General features: G+C 48.9%; 1 long non-coding RNA gene across 1 annotated transcript; it reads left to right on the plus strand.

The window, feature by feature from the left end:
* Positions 1 to 10,246: 10,246 nt before the first annotated feature.
* On the plus strand, positions 10,247 to 16,808 carry LOC119709171. The gene is made up of 3 exons (XR_005259291.1): positions 10,247 to 10,349; positions 11,961 to 12,289; positions 14,413 to 16,808. It is a non-coding gene; the product is annotated as an uncharacterized LOC119709171 (long non-coding RNA).
* The last annotated feature ends 31 nt before the right edge of the window (positions 16,809 to 16,839 follow it).

Consider the following 16,839-nt stretch of genomic DNA (forward strand, 5'->3'; position numbering starts at 1 on the left):
GCCTGGGTGGGAGCAAGAACATGTCTTCCTTCCCCTCCAAAGAGCAGAGGGAGCCACAAAACAACCATATGGAGCCGCAGCAGAGTTTGCCAGCACCTTCTGGCTCCTGAGGGTCAGAACCAGTGTAAAGGACAGAGTGAGGCACAGAGCTGTTTTCTTTTTTAATTCACATGAGGTGAACTGAACTATGTGTTTTGGAACTTGGATCTAAAATACCAGTGCTAAAAGAGGAAACCTGTGAGCAGGACCAAAGGATGGGCATTTCTGGTCAGGTTTAGAGAATCCAAAGGCCTCTCTGGCAATCACACTTGGGAGTGAGGGCCAGAGCTTTGTGCAAGGCTCCCTCTTTTGTTTAAAATCTTTTGAGGCCTCTTCCCTGGTGGAAGTGCTCCCTTGGGAAATGGGAGACCTTCAATGCCATTCACCAGATTGGGTGTGGAGATTGTGGAGATGTGTCCCACCAGTAAATTCTCCCTTCCAGGCAGGATCCTGGGCACTGTGCAGAAACTGGAGGCTCTCCATCCTTCCTGCTGAAGCCAGACCTGATGTGTAAAGGATGTGGGAGTGAGGGACTTCAGTGAGCCCTCCCAGGGACTGAATTACTGTAAATCATGCAGGAAAAGCAGTGACGGATTCTGGACTGTGCTCCATGAGTTCTTTATTGACTTTTTTAGCTAATTATTGTGTTAAACACCAGTGATGGAGAGGAAAGGACTCTCAGGTCCCTGGAGCACCCAGATCCCTGTGCACAATTACCTGCTGCAGTGCTGCTGGTGGTGTGGGGAGGAATTTACATTAATTTCACAGGTTTTGTGCTGAAACAAAGAGCACTGTGTGATCCATTTATCACAAACTACTCCAATTCCTATCTTAAGCAAGAGAGGAGTCAATTAGCAAATGAAAAAAGAGTGCCAAAACACTCTTTCCATTTAGATCACAAGATGGTCTGTAGTGGCACAGCATGTACATTGTTTTCCAGAATGTGGAGATCACAGGGGAAAGGAACTCATTCTGGGATTCAAGCTTAGGAAATGGACTGTTATCTTCCCGATGATCTCCCTGCTTTTGTATCTCCCTCACCAACATTTTCTGGCTTCATGGATTTGTCTGCCAAACAGATATGACAGAAAGAAATATTAGCTTTACAAATGGGGATAAAAATGACATATACTGAAAGCTAAAGCCAGTTAATGAGAAAGGATTTTCAAAATGTCACTCATCCTGTTTCCCACATTCAGTTTATATTTCTAAAAACTGATATCCCTTTTCTTCCCATGGAAAGTCCATTTTCAACTTAAACTTCCTTCCATCGACTTCTAACCAAATAATTATTAGCTTCCAAATTAATTTAACTTGTTAGTCAAATTACAGCCCCGCAAAAAGGAAACCATAAATGTATTTATGTCTTTATTTAATCTTTATTAAGACTAACAAGGCTTGAGCAAAAATGATCTCTTGACAAAGCCATTAAGAGCAGAGACAAGATCACAGGTCTGTAACTCATCTGAAAGGATACAGCAGAAAAGTCAAATGTTTGTCTTCTGGGAGGCAGAGCCAGATTATGCTGGAATTAAAGAAAAATAGAGCAACTGAAGGACCAATCCTGCAATGGTTTCATAATTATTCATTGCTTTTTAAAGAAAGGCAACAGGGTTTCTTGATGCTATGACTGATGGCCACATTTCAAGGCACAGAGAAATTGTGCAAGTCAGAATCTCAGAATGGTTTGTGTTGGAAGGGACCTTAAAGCTCATCCATTCCACCCCCTGCCATGAAAGGGGCACCTTCCACTGTCCCAGGCTGCTCCAAGCCCTGTCCAGCCTGGCCTTGGGCACTGTCAGGGATCCAGGGGCAGCCCCAGCTGCTCTGGGCACCCTGTGCCAGGGCCTGCCCAACCTCATGGGGAGGAATTTCTTCCTAATATCCAATCTTCACCTGTTCTCTGTCAGTGGGAAGCCTTTCCCCCTTGTCCTGTCACTCCACACTCAGGGTTAATATTGGCTGTGCCTGTGTCAATTCCCAGCAGTTCAGGGTCCCTGGGTGATTTGGGCAATGCCAGCTGTGCCAGCAGGACCTGGTGGCCCAAGGAGGGGCACATCTCCTTGTGTGACACCAAACAGAGAAGTCCTCTGCTGTCCACTTCCCAGCAAATCACCCCCACATCCATGTCTGACAGCACCAAGCATTTCTGGAGCCACTTGGACAGAGGTGTCCAGGAAGGAAAGTGCCCCATTCCAAATCCCAGCTGGCTCCCTCATTCCTGTGTGCACAGCCTTGGCTCTGAACCTTTGACTGATGGGAGGAGCTGCCAGCTCCTCTCAAAACAGTGAAGTTGTTCTTGCACTGCAGGGACTTCCAGCCCTGTTCTCTTCCCCTGTCCTGGTGCAGACCTGGGAGGTGCCTTGTGTGAGGCCATCAGCTGAAGGGTCATAAAAGCTGCTGGTGTGAGCACAGTGCTGCACTCTGAGATGCCATCTGCTCTGCTCCCTGTCTGCAGGGAGACATTAACACAGCCTGAGGGCTTCCCTGTGTCTGACCTCCCTTCTGCTCTCTGCACAGAAACACAGCCCTTGGGCATCTCTGCTGCCTCGGTGTAAAATGGACTCAAATCCAGGACACAACTGCAATGGAAATCAAGCAAAAGCACACAGGTTTCACCTCACCTTCAAGGGAATCTAGATCTCTGCAGAGCTCTAGAATGTGTGGCATTCACATTCTCTGAAAAAATCCCTTCACCCAGGGTTTTTCTCCTGGGAAGCTGAGAAGCCTCAGAGAAAAGGAAAACAATAATTATCTCATTTGCTTCTCCTGTGCTGTGCTCGTGTGGAATGTGTTTGGGGATTGTTCACCCACAGGTGATTGTTCCATTGCATTCTGCTGGGAGTTGTTTTCACTCTTGGGCCAATCAGGGCCAAGCTGTGTCGGGACTCTGGAGAGAGTCACAAGTTTTCATTATTGTCTTGTAGCATTCTGTAAGTATCCTTTCTGTATTCTTTAGTATAGTTTAGTATTCTTTAATATAATATAGTAAATAAAGTAATAAATTAGCCTTCTGAGAACATGGAGTCAGAGGCATCATTCCTGCCTTTGCTGGGCTCCCTACAATACAATAGAGCTCCCAGAGCCTTGGCTCCTCTGCCTGACCAGACCAGCAGCAGGTTATTGCCTTGGCCATCACAGGATCTTGTCCTCTCTGCCAGCTCTGCTGCAGGCCAGGGAGGATGGGGAGATGTGAAGGCTCTGCAGGCACACAGGGAGGGCTGGAGATCAGAAGGGATTTGGGAAAAGGACAGGCATGAGCATGGGGCTGAGGCAGCCAGGATGTTAGCACAGCCAGAGCAGCCCCTTGTGAGTCTGGCTCCTTTTTGTGCCGTGCTCTCTCTGCTGATTTTCACACTGAAAGCTCCAGCTCTGCCAGCTCTTCAGCAGTCTAATCTTTTTTCCAGTCTCAGCTCGTGCCTACTAATGTGTTTCAGGCACAGAAATTTCATTAAGGCTGCCCTGATGTCCGCAGGCTTTAGCCATGGACTTTATCATGAAGCGGGTTTCATTGCAGCCAGTAAACAAATCCCCCTCTGCTCCTGGGTGGGAGTGGAGGGCTGGGGATAGAGGAGGCACAAAGAAGGAAAAGAAGCAAAGAAAAGTCCTTTCCATTCATCCAGAGTTGATATGGAATAGCCACCCGCATTCTCAGGAAAACAGTTGCACAGAGCTACCTTTGAACACTTTTGGAAAAAACCCTTAAACCTTCCCTAAATTTTTATTATTTTTATTCTGAATTTAAATCCAACTATGGTTTTCCAAACAGTTCTGGGCAAAAAAAAAATCTTTTCCCTCCAGCAGCAGGAGATCTGCTCCCACATGGGGTGTCCTCAGTGGAGCCTACAGAGCTCTGTGCATTCCCTGCATGGAGGGCCAGGGGTGAGAGGGAGCATCTTATTTGAGGCTAATCAGAACAGCATGCAACAAAAGGAGCAGCTGTCATCTTTTCCTTTCCCTCAGCCACTGCTTGATGGATCAATCAGATCAAAACATTTTCAGAGTCACTTTTTTGGGGAGGATTTTTGAAGTATTTTCTATTCCTCTAAAATGCTCCCATTTAGAAAGGAAATATGTAAAGCTGAGACAAGTCCTGTAGGTTTGTAACAGAAATCAAGCTCATTTTTCTCTCTGAGAGGACATACATTTGGCAATGGATGCAGCTCATCTGCAAGAGACAGAAGCTTCCTAAACATCCAGAATGAAATTCTTTCAAAATTCAGACAGCATCAAGCCAGTGAGTTCAATTTGCTCTTTGTTAGTATAATCCTGGTTGCATTTCCTTGAGGGCTGGAGCTGCAGAGCCTTGTTCAAGACCAGACAGTCCCAAAATAGATTTTGGATGATTACTGGGAGCAGGACACACTGCTGGAGCTGTGGTCCCTCTTGCAGGCAGGAGGTCCTGAGGATTTTGTCTCTGTGTCCCACTGGAAAGCCTGGGAGCAGCTGGCTCTGGGATCACTCTCTCCTCTGGCTCTAAGCACTAAATGCTCTGGCTGTGACCCTCTGGTTATCAGGAATGCCATGGGAATGTTGGATGCAGGGATGCAGTGGGGCTTTGATGTGTTACAGCCTTTACAGGGAGAGGAGAGTGGGTTTATTGCTTGAGCTCTGCAGAGTGCCCAAGGAAGAGAGAAAAAAAAATCTCCTGTTGTCTTTTTTTGGTCAATTGTAACTCCACACCTGAGCCAGCTTACTCTGTGGTGTCCAGATTTTATCATTTAATCAAAAAATTTGCTTTATCTGCCCATCCTGTGAGCTGGGGGGGTGCTAATTTATAAACTGAAACAAGTACCTGTATTTAGCTCACACTCATTCTGCCTGTCTGGGGTGTAAGATCCCTGCAGCATTCCAGCCCTGAGCTGCCTGAAGGTGCTGATCACTCCCAGCTGGAAAACGAACACGGAGCCTGGGAGTCCTGGCTTAGGCATCCCACTGGGAGGGAGAAAGGGCAGACAGCAGTGCAGGAGGTGCTGCTGGAGCTGGGAGTGCCCTCAGGGAGGAGATGGGATCATCCTTTGAGTCTGAGGAAAGGCAGCAGCCCAGCTGGGATGTCCCTGGTCACCCCCCTTGGCAGCAGAGGACCCTTCATGTCTGTCCAGCAGCTCTGGAGAACAGTGAATAAAATCCCTCGGGGTGCTCCAGTGCCTGATGCCTGTCACTTAAATAATGTTTGACCTTATATTCCAGTCCTTATTCCCCAGTCCTGCTCCCTGGGGGCCCACAGGGCTCCAGCCCTGCCCAGCTCTGCGTTGCCCTGCTCATACCATCAGGATTTTGCCTGGCTGATGATGCTGTGCCAGTGCAAGCTGCTGTCTGCAGGCAGGGGCCGTGTTAGCATCGATTCTTCCAGCTGCCAAGGCAGAGCAGGGATTTTCCTTGAGAAGTTTCCCCTTCACAGAATCCCCTTTTTGTGGAGTTAGAGTGATGGAAGGAGAGGAGGGATGGGGGAGAGAGGGAGGAAAGGGAAAGAAATGAGCAGAGCAGTGCTTGCTGCTGATGGGGAAGTGCCAGACAGGCTCTCCAGAGCACTGCCTAATGTGACCTACTTCAGTGGTCTGCAGAGAGGCATTTGTCTTGCAACAGTTCTTTTCGGAGGAAAACAAATGATGATCTCAAGCAGCTCCAGAGCAGGAGCCTGGTTTCCAGAGGAAACTCTGGCTTTTGCTCTGTGTTCAGCAGGGAAGGGAAGGGTCAGGGCTTACCCTGGTTTGTCATCCTCCCTTCAGCACTGCTCAGCACCACAGTGACACACACAGGGGTGCAGGATGTCTCTGGCTGTGGTGTAATCCCAGTGCAGTGACATTTTTGAGTTGCTGGAGTTTTATAATTCACAGGCCATGTGTGCATAGAGGTCTCCTCTGTCGAGGGTCTGCCCAGTGACCTCTAATCTCCTTCCAGACTAAGAAAAAGTGAAAACTCTGAGGTAGCTGGGCCAGTGGAGCGTTATTCTGTGTTTCCAGCACTCTGGGGGACCTGGACTCAGCTGGAATTTTAACAAAATCACTGTCTTTCTACCCTCTGTCCAAAAAATGCAGGGGCAGTGAAGTGGGTTGTCGCTGACCCACAATTTTAGGGAGATGTGAAGAGGACCCAGGACTACAGGGCTTGTATCTCAGCCTGGGGAGCAGGGTGAGGCTCTGAGAGAATCTCGATGCTCCTCAGACAGGCAAAGACTCGTGGCAGATGTCCTGGATCCAGCAGGATACGAATCCCTCCAGCTGCCAAGAGATTTTGTCAATGCCCCTGGCCAGAGATTTATTTTAGCCTTTTAATACTTTCTGCGTAACGTTTTGTTACCCTTCTTCCTCTCTGTGTCTAATTTTTTTTTTTTTTTAATTCTCTTTTCCTGGAGCACTTTGATGTGCTCTCTGAATAGAGCTCCTTGCAGCAAATGGCATCAGCCCCACTGATAAATTAGCGATGAACTGGAGCCTGGAATTAGCTCGGGCCAGTAATTTAACCTGATACAGGGGATGTTTGCATTTGTTCTGTTCATGCACCAATAGGTAGCAGCTATCCTGGAAACCTGACACTTGTGGGCACTGCTCTCCCCATGAAGCACCCCTGTGGCAGCCCACAGTCGCTTCCCATTTGTCTCACCCCGGGCCATGCCGGGTGAGCCAGCTCTGGCAAAACCTTTTAGGAGGGGAGGGAATGGGAAATGAAATATTTACTTTTTGTTTTCGCTTGCTGGCGGTGAAAGGATATTGATGTGGTGTAGATGGAACATTAAAATCAGAATTATGCTGGGGAATAAAATAAATAAATTTAAAAAAAAAAAAAGGCAGGCATAAATTAGCAGTGTTTGCTTGCTCTGTGGCTGAGGGCAGTCTGCATTACACCAGTGCCATATAACACACCAGGATGTGCTTGGGAGCTGCTGGGCCATAAATCACAGGTGGCATTTAAACGGACAGGAGGAAAGGCCACACAAGATGGATGGGTGTCCGAGGAGGGGACTGTCCAAGGGGCAGCTGTAAACACGTCAGGAGGCGAGGCAGGAGGGGGAGAGAGGGTTTTGAGGACTGGGGGCAGAGGTGACTGCTGGCAGGGTGAGCCAGGGGAGAAGCTGACCTCCAATCCCTCAGCTTTTCAGGAGTACAGGCTGAGGATGGCAGCCCTGTTTTGCCACACTTCAAGATTTTTAAATTACCTCTACGTTTTTCCCCCCTGTGAAACAGCAAAATGTTGTAGTATTCATTTTTCACTAAAAAGGTCAAGTTTTCGATTCTGCTTTCTCCTTCTGACATGAGCTGACCAGAAAACCCAAGGCTTCCACACTTTTACAGGATATCTTCATCCTATCCAAGGTGTCGATACAAAATCCTTTCCCTAAAAGAGTCTGCCAGAAACTCTCAGTGATGAGGTTCATGCCTCGTGCCAACCCAGGATGACAGCCTGTGATCTTGAGAGGTGCCAGATTCACCCCAAAGGGGAGAGAGGCCTTTTCTTCACCTCAACCTCTGTGTGGGACACGGAGATGATGTTGCTGTGACTCCAAGCACTGTAGGACTCCAGGGGCTCTGCTCAAGGAGGCCTCTTGACTTTAGCAGGATTATTTCAGGAACAATGTTGTGAAATCACTCTCAGCTTTCCACCCCCTGCATATCACAGTTCAAATGTGCCCGCAGCCAAGGGAGAAAGCCCTTGTGTGACGGCAGCTTTTTGCAATGTTTCACTGTGCTCTACAAACTGCCACTGAAAGGTTACTGATTTTTCTGGCATGGTCACCACGCACTTTCTCACACTTCCAATAACAAGAGAACAACAAGGGCACTTGCTCTTTAGTGAAGTGCTGCAGTCGTGCTCCTTAGAAAGAGGGCCTGAAAAAAGGAGTGTGATTCAAGTCAGGCTTAGGATCAATAAACAGACTTAGGGTCAGGGCTGGAGTAAAACTGGGGGATGGAGAAGGCAGGAAAATCTCAAGGAGAAGGGATCCAAGGACAAGGACAGATGGTTGCTCAGAAGAAAAGTGAGGCCTTTTGGCCGAGCTGGTGGGTGGGTGGTGATGAAACAGGCTCAGGACAGGGATGGCCAAAGTGCTCCAAGTCAGGACTGGAAGTGTTAATTCTGTTTGGGAAAAAGCTTAATCCTGGCAGCTGGCAGCCTAGAGTGTCTCAAACTCCAGCACAGCTCTTGGCTCTGAGGTTTCCCTCCCGTAGGAACACAAGTCCCCTGCTGCAGAGGCAGATGCACGGGAGCCTGTTCCAAGAGTCAGGACAAAGCAAGGGATGTGTCACAGCACCAGAGGGCCCTGACTCTCTGCACAGGGAAAGGCAGAACTGCTTCAGAGAGAGACTAATTCATCAGTAAAACATTAATTATCCTGATGACTCCATTCATTAACCTCTGAAGTGAGAGGAACTGGTCCCTCTCCCACTCTGGAGAATTTTAGCCCCTCCCAGCTTCAGCACAGGAGTCCCACTTCAGAAATATAGATACATGAACCTGTTAAAAATGGGGCAGTCGGGGGAGCAAATATCCCACAAGGGCCAAAATCCCCCACAGGCACCAGTGCAACACCATTAATGTCAGCAGATCTCCCTTCCCCAAACACTTCTGACTCCAGGTGTGAGCATCAGGCTTGCTCTCCAGCAGCTGTGCTTGTGATTCCCCAGTTGTACTCTACCAAAAAGAAAATCCCATCTTTTGGCCAGCAGAATATATGGATCAGTCCCACTGGGACTGCAAATAATGTTCTGTTTAGGAGTTGGTCTGAAGAAAGGCTTAATTATGTGCACAAATATTGCTTTGGCAAGGAGCTCATGCTGTGAAGGCAGTTGATGTGTATGAGCTGATCCTGCAGTTCCCCCTGTGTTGGTAACGGCCTGCATCTGTCAGATAAATTATCTTGGAAGCCTGGAAATGGATGGAAACTCCTCTTTTTCATAGAGGCTCTGGTCCTGCTCCTGCTCTGACACTGGCTCCCAGCTCATCCTGTCTCCTCTCTGCCTGGGTTTGCTTCCATGCAAACTGCTTTATGGTCTATTAATTAGAAGTGCTGCATGAGAGCTGGAAACCAACATTATTTCTGGGATGGAGCCCACCTCTGCCCTTGGGACACTCCATGGCTGCTTCTGAAGCCGTGTGCTGATTAAATTCAGCTTCATGGTGTGTTCAAGTCATGAACCAATGCAGCCTGCAGCTCCAGGGGTCCCTATAAGGCATTTCCAGCAGGGGCTGACACTTCATGCTTTACTCTGAGCCCCTCACACGTGTATAGGAGCCTCTCCCAGGCTCTTCCAATGCAGCAGAGTCTGTGTGATCCCTTCTTGGACATCAGTGTCTCCTGCACACCTGGGATCTCCTGGGCTGGATTCTTTCTCTGTTGAGTGCCAGGATCCCCTGCCACCTCTGCCTGCCTTGCTGGATTGCTGTCGAGTCAGTGGATCTATGACAGATCTCTCCTAAGTGCTGGATCTGAACTGGATCCATCCTGGATTTAAGAAGCTTTCCAGAAGCCTTAGCAGAGCCATTCCAGAGTCCAATAATTTTATTTTTAAAAAGCTTTCAATTTCTTTTGACAGGGCTGGAGTGTTTAAAGATGGCAAAGTGAAGGAGATAAATAGATTATTGATCAGACAGGCTTGTAATTCCTTAGTGAATTGGATTTAGCTCCCTCACTGAGATCAGGTCTCTGCCATAAATCTCCCAATGAATCAATAGGGTGGAGAGTGCCTGGTGAGCAGGATTTTGTTTGTTACCATGGCCACAGGAAGGCACTGGGAGCAGGTGTCCCATGGGAGTGGAGGGCAGGAACCTGGATCCACACATTTCTGCTGAGGCAGCCTTGGCACAGCCTTACCCTGGTGCTCCAACACAGCAACTGCTCCCAGGACTGCACACGTGGCCTGCCTGTGCCATGTGGAGGCAATTCCAGGTGCAGTCAGTGCTGCCACAAGTTATCCTGGCTGTGGGAGGCGGCCTGAGGGAAGAAAGCTGGGGAATGCCTTGGGAGACAACATGTGTATAGTGGAAGCTCACATGTCAATCACCATGTCAGTCACCCACTCCCCACTCCCCTGTTCCAGAAGGTTCCTTGGTTCTCTGTTCCCCATTGGTTCCAAGGTTGGAACCACTCCTACCTCCTTCCCCTATTGGTTCGTGTTGTGTCACCCCACCCTGGCTCCTCCCCAAACCCCTCCTACCTGCCCCTGAGTTTATATACCCGGACCCCGCCCACTGTCAGGGCTTTTTGCCTCTGCTCCCCTTCAGAGAAGGTTGTGTCCTTGCTGCTCTTTACTTTCTCCCTCAATAAACCTCTCTGGATCAAGCAAGCAAGAAGTCCTCCTGCTCTTCATTCTGTGGTGAGTCTTTTACATTACGACATCCGGGCTTGGGCAGAAGGTGGGCTGAGGGTGGTACCAGACAGCTTCGTGGAGGAGACGCTCTCGGAGCTAGAGGTAGCCTGGCAGCACCGGCCCAAGGAGAGACAGCAACCCGGCACCTGGCATTAAAGGACAGTTCAGCAGCAGGGGCTGGAGGTGGGAGTGTGACTTGACTTCCTGGGTGCAGGAAATCTAGGCACAACAGGATGGAAAATTCCCATCGGGTGCCCATGCTGTCCATTCCTTGTCCCCTCCAGGCTCCCGTGTGCTCAAGTCCTGTCTCACTTCTCAGGAAGCAGCTCCAGAGCCTTCCTGGCTGGGCTGGGCAATGGTTCAAACCATGATTAGAAAATCAGAGGGAGCTGTCAGCAGTTAAAAATGCCAAAACCCCAAACTTCTGTTAACTCCCCAGTGCAGCAATAGTGCCAGAGAATAAAAACTGGCTGCTGGAGGAGTAAAAACTCCCTGCAGTCCCTCCCAAGGCTCTGTGTGTGCTGAACCTGGCACCAGCACAGCATCCATGGATCCTGAGAGCTTTGGGACATGAAGGACTTTGCTGTTTGGAATGGCAGCAGCACACTTGGAGCCTGGGGTCCAGAAGAGCCTTTGTGCCCCCATGTCTTGAGCTAATTGGAGATCTGTGTCTGAAGGTTTGTGGGTTTCCAGGGTGCATAAATGTCCAGTGCACTGGGCTGGTGGGGAGGTCAGCCTGTCAGTGCTCCTGCTCTCTGTTCCTCCTCCTCTTCACCACCAAGTTCAGAACAGAGACAACCACGACTTCCCTAAAATCATTTATAATCGAGCTTATCAGCATTCTCATAAATGAACTTGAGCATGACCCTACAAGAATATATAAATTCAGACCTTCTGGACTGATTTTTTTTTTCCAGTCAGGTGTACACTGTTCCAGTTCCCATCAACCCTGCTTTGCTCACACAGCTAAAGTCTTTGGGTTGTATGTGGCATTTCCCAGAAGTTCAGTCACTCTGCAGAACCTCTGGAGCCTCACGCCCCGACAAAGTGGGCTGGAGGTCTTCCAAAGCTGGACTTAGTTGGGAGACTTCCAGTGCTTCCTGGTTCCAACTGAGCTGGCAAGGAACAAAACAGCTTTTTTCACTCTATTTCATTCTCCTTCTGGTGCTGGCTACACCCCAAAAGGCAGAGACAATGAAAGGGAAAGGAGGAAGGAATCAGCTGCATCTTTTCAGTGCTGAGCAAAGGATCTGTGGGCCCTCAAGGTGGGATCCAGCATGGGGCATGTGGGAGGGGGATGATACCTACACACCTTGGTCAGTTGTGGAAACTGGGGGCAATCTTATTTAGAGCCAGTGAGAAAAACTCATTGGTTTCCCATCTTCCATGGAAAACCAGCATAGAAACTGGTTGTGGCTTTTTTTAGTTTAAAGAAAAAGCATCCCCAGGTGTGTCATTGAGAGCCTTTGAGGGGAGGGGGCAGAGGGAGTTCTGCTAAAAAAGTGCCTTGAAGTTTTAGCTGAACATTTTATAGACTGATTTTATTTTAGAACAACTGCAATCCAGGAAGAGATTTTGAGCCGAACAGATCTGTTTGCAAACTTTTTATCTTGCCAGAAAATCCACAACTCATGAATCACATTTTCCATCGTGAAAAACTTTTCGAAAACATGAGCTGCTCAACCAAAACTCATCTTGTTTGACCATTCCCAGAAGCGAGTGATGCAGAAGAAGCTGAGCTACCTTGAGCTTCAAATCCACAGCCAGTCCAATTTTGTCATTGTGTACAAATCACGGAGCTGCAGTGGGGTGTAATCCAAGCAGGCATTGCTCCCAGCCCTTCCAGCTCACCCAGCAGAAAGCTGTGTTTGCATCCAGCATGCTCAGGCCTGGCTGGGTGGGCAGAGGCAGCAGCAGTCAGGCTGCAAACTCCTCTGACGGATCAGGTGAGGCAGACTTGGGAGCTGGGTGGTTCCCCGTGGTTAGCCAGGGCTTACACGGTTATCCCTGGCTCCAGAGGCCCTTTCCTAGCCCGGATTCCCATCTCAGCAGCCACAAGGGACAGTGCTGGCTGATGGGGCTGGGGCATGGGAGAGACCAGTGGGGAAGGTCTTGAAGGGGCCAGCTGGGATCTCCTGGGCAAGGGAGGTGAGGATAGATTATGGTGTGGGTTGTGTGCTCCAGCACAAAACTGAGGTTTATTAACAGGAAGGGGAGCTGTTCCACCCTTCCAGGGCTAAGGTGGTCACTGAAGGGGACAGAAGACTCCAAAGCAGGCTGTGTGATCACTGCAGGCTCTGCACGAGCTCCACACCCAGTGTCAGTGTGACACTAGCTCTGGCACCTGGCTCTCAGGTGTCCCTGCAGTGGGTGTCACCTGTGGGCAATCAGAGGTTGGAATTTGGAGTATGCAGGATGGTGCTGGTGGGGGAAGAACTGTTCCCCACCTTGCAGAGGGGAGGCATGAAGCAACACAAACCCCTCTGAGCTCTCCTGAGCACTTGGTAGGCAGAGCTATGAACAGAGACAGGAAGAGCTGCCAGCCTGGCCTCCTCTGCCAGCTGGGATAAACCATTCCCAGGGCTCCTCCTGAACCCCTGCACCAGCCTTCCCCTGTTCCTCAGCATGGGAACCAAAGCAAACATTTCCCTTGCTGGTGAGACAGACTTCCCATGGCTGGAGCTCTCCTGGCTCTCCAGAGCTGCCATCCCTCCCTTCGTTTAGCACCTTCATTTGTCAAGCACCACATGAACACTTCCCAGGCTGCCTCTCCCTGGAGCTCCAGAGCTCTGAACAGGTCACCAGTCAAACAGGGAGAGGTGCTGGAAATGAACTCACTTGTTTTCCCTCTTTTCCAACATCCAATGTGACGTGGGAAGATGAACCAGCTGCCAGGAGCCCTCTTGGAACGTGAGGTTCTCTGCAGGGGTATGCCCAGGTTGTGCCTCCTCAGACCCTTGGCTCCTCCTGTTCCCAGGCTGTGTCTCTCCATGCTGTGGGTGCCTTATTCCTCCTTGGAAGCAAGAACCTCTGGGTGCTTCTGAAACCCAAAGAACCATGCATCCAGCTCATGGTTCACCTGGGAGATCTGACCCATCCAGCCCCACAGGTGTGCACATGGAAGGAAAAGTTTTGTTCCTCCTGGGGACACTGAGGATGCTGAGCTGTGAGAGACTCCCTGTGACAGGGAGAAGCAGCTCCCTGCCTGCACCCAGGGCAGCAAACCCAGCCTGAGCTGTTATCTTCGTGTGCTGTCAGAGCTCCAGGGACTCTGACCTTGCTTTGAAAGGTATTTAATGTCTACAAGGAAGATACAGTCAAAACAATTCTCTTCCTCCAAAGTGAAACACAGCAGAAAAAGAAGTGAGGAGAAGGAGTGAGAAGAGACTGGGCAAGTTCTTCAGTGAGGCTGAGGAGCAGCTCTTTGCTATTTTGAGCTGATGTCTGCTCGAGGCAGCTCTGGGGGCTGAGCTGGGCCTGGCTGCTCAGCTCTGGATGCTGAATCTGAGCCCCTCTGGGGATGGCACCACTGGAGCCAGAGCTCAGAATGCTGTGGTTGTGGCATTCCCCCTCCCTCCTCAGCAGGACATCTCATTTACTGTTTGCACAGCTCCTGTGTGACACTGGGACAAAGCCTGTCTCTACAGCAGCTCGAGTGACAAGCCTTGCAATGGCCAGGTGGCTTACAACAGGAACAGGACAAGGGAAAACCAGGAGTGAAGACAGGCCTGAGACACAGGAAGCAGCTGTCCAAAGATATCTGAAGGTTTTTCACAATGTTCTCCCTGAGATTCATCCATTCTTCCCTCAGCAAATGAGTTTGGACTTGTTTCCTCTTCATCCAGAACTGACAAGAAATATTTTCACTTCTACCAAAGATGAAACTGCAAAATGTCCATGTCCGCTTGACAAAATCAAGAAACTCAGCTATTTTTTAAAAAATATTTAATTTTAAAACTTTAACTTTAAAATCTTTAATTTTTGTTAGAGGTGGAAAAACAGCATTTTGAACATTCAGGTGTTCCTTCGGAAAACTAACTAAAATATTCCATTTATAAATTTAAAACAGACAAAATAGGAGCAATGCTTTCCAGAAGAAGGACAATATTTGAGATCATCTACTTTGCAGTGGAACAAGAGAGCAGAAGCGGAGAAGACAGCAGGAAAACTGAGGCACAGCAGAAGCCACACAACTTGTCAAAGACACAGAAGAGTCACTTGGGAGCCACAGTTCAAATTCCTGAGGACATAACTTCTGGAGATGCTCTCTGCTGGCTGGAGCATGCCAAGGAGAAGCTGTTGCATCTGTACACACCTTCAGCAGGGTGTGATTTATGTTCCAGGGTGTGGGAATAACCTCTGGATTTTAGCAGCTCTACAGTGACCCCAGTCCCACAGGTCTGTCTGTCCTGTCTAACCCTGTTGCCCCAGCAGCCTGTGCCAATGAGGGGATGAGACCCCCAGGCACTGACTTGGGTTGGGGGGAGCTGTTTGCCTGGGCATGGGAACCACCCTTTTCAGTCCCTGGGGGCTCATTTCACGTGCATTTTTCAATTTGCTGTGCCCAGTCTGCCTTTTCCCAGGTTAGACACTGAGTTCTGCCCCATCTGTGTGGTACCTGTGACCATCCTGCTGTTTGTGGAGACTGGAAGAGCTGGACACACCAAGATTTTAGAGGTGGGAAGGAGTCTGATAGATCCATGAGTCCTTGACAGGTTTCCCTGAAGATAATTTGGATTAAGAAGGGAGGGAAGAACTGGGGCTGCCTGGAGACCCAGAGATGTCCACACAAGCTCCTTGAACAATCTCAGACTGAGGCAGAGGAACTGTTAGGACATCAAACTTCTCAGACCCACTTTCCACCTGTAACAGAGCCCCTGAGGGTGGCTGAAGGGTGGAGCTCCCATCCCTCTCTCCAAACTTAGTGTGCAGCTTCATGACCCATCTGGCTGCTATCCAGAAAGGAGGTTTTGGGATTCCCATTCTGAGCCCCTGAAGCCTTTTCATCTGCCTTTAAATAGAACAGGGCTTTGAGGGAAACTGGAACTGGAACAAAGCTCCTTCCCCACTGTGGGGCCAGCGGGGTCGATGAAGAAGCAGCTGAGGGTGAAATCAATTAATTCATTCATTACAGAGCTACTGCAGTCACAAAGATATTTCAATTGTGCTTGCTGAGAGGTCCTCATGAGAGATACATCTCATTTTCAGAGAGGTTCCCAAGGGGAGGGCATCGTCAGACAATTTCATTCCTGCTGACTAGAGGGTAACAGACATTCTAAGGAAAACGTACCCTCTTGTCACCTCAAATTTCACTCCAGAACAAGCAAGAGTTTGAGGGAAATCAGATCCCACTTTAATCTAGGGAGATTTGTAAAAGAAAACCACAAAAACTTGGGGAGATAGGACATGGTGAATGCTATTTTCAAGGTTTAGAGAACAAGAAAGTAAGGCAGAGAAGTTTGCTGTCAGACTTCTGTTGCTGGGCAGGACTTCTGAGATAGCTCAACACTCACAGGGAAACCCTCCAAGCCCCTGGATCATGATTCCACCAGAAACCAAATGCTCTGGGCTGTAGCCTTCTGCCCCAAATTCCTCCTGCTGCCTTGGGGGCACATCCTGCAGCTGTATTTGAGTCCATGCCCATTGTAGCCCTTCCTGTGCTTCACACAGCCCTGTACTGTCTGATCTTGTAAGGGAAATTTAATGATTTTAAATATAAATTTAGGTCATTTAAAAAAGACTGTGAGGTCTGATCACTTAACAGCTCTTATAACAAGGTATGGCACTTTTTCCATGCACTTTTGTGCCCCAAACCAGAGAACAGGATGTCAGTTGCTTAATCACAGTCGTGATTTCAAACCCTTTGCTCCTTACAGAGAGATTTTTCAAGAGTCCTACAATCAGTATCTCAAAATCTTCTGAAGATACAGCTATTTATTGCAGGGTTTGGCTGGGTAATGTTTCAGAGAAAAAAATGTCATCCTGTCTGGATATTCCATGTTAGCAAGAGAGAAAATGCACCTGCTGGCAGATGAATAGACAAAAAAAGAGCCTGCAATTCTGGAGAAAAAACAGAGCTTTTCAATCATTTCTATGTACCTGACAGCAAAGTTCACCTGCAAAGCAAGGGCACAGTCTAAACACCTACAGCATAATCCAAAAACACTGAAGGGAGCAGGGCTATGGGATAAGAAAGCATAAAGTGCTGATGAATTTAGTCCCGTCCTTTAATATAGTGAGGATACAGATGGCACAAGCAGGCTGGGATTCCCAGGCTGGGCTGAAACCATGAGAGGAGCAGTGGATCACAGGAGGGAAAGGCTGAAATCCATGGAAGGGTCAGTGACAGCAATGGAGCAAAGTCATAACTGCTTTTCCTTGCTTGTCTTTCCAAACAGGGATCATTCACAAAGTGGAATCAGCTTTCTCAGCTTGGAGGAAGGAGGGATGGATGGATGAAGGGATGGATGGATGATGGATGGATGGATGGATGGAT

The sequence above is a fragment of the Motacilla alba genome, chromosome 17, assembly GCF_015832195.1.
Source record: "Motacilla alba alba isolate MOTALB_02 chromosome 17, Motacilla_alba_V1.0_pri, whole genome shotgun sequence".
Lineage (NCBI taxonomy): Eukaryota > Metazoa > Chordata > Aves > Passeriformes > Motacillidae > Motacilla > Motacilla alba.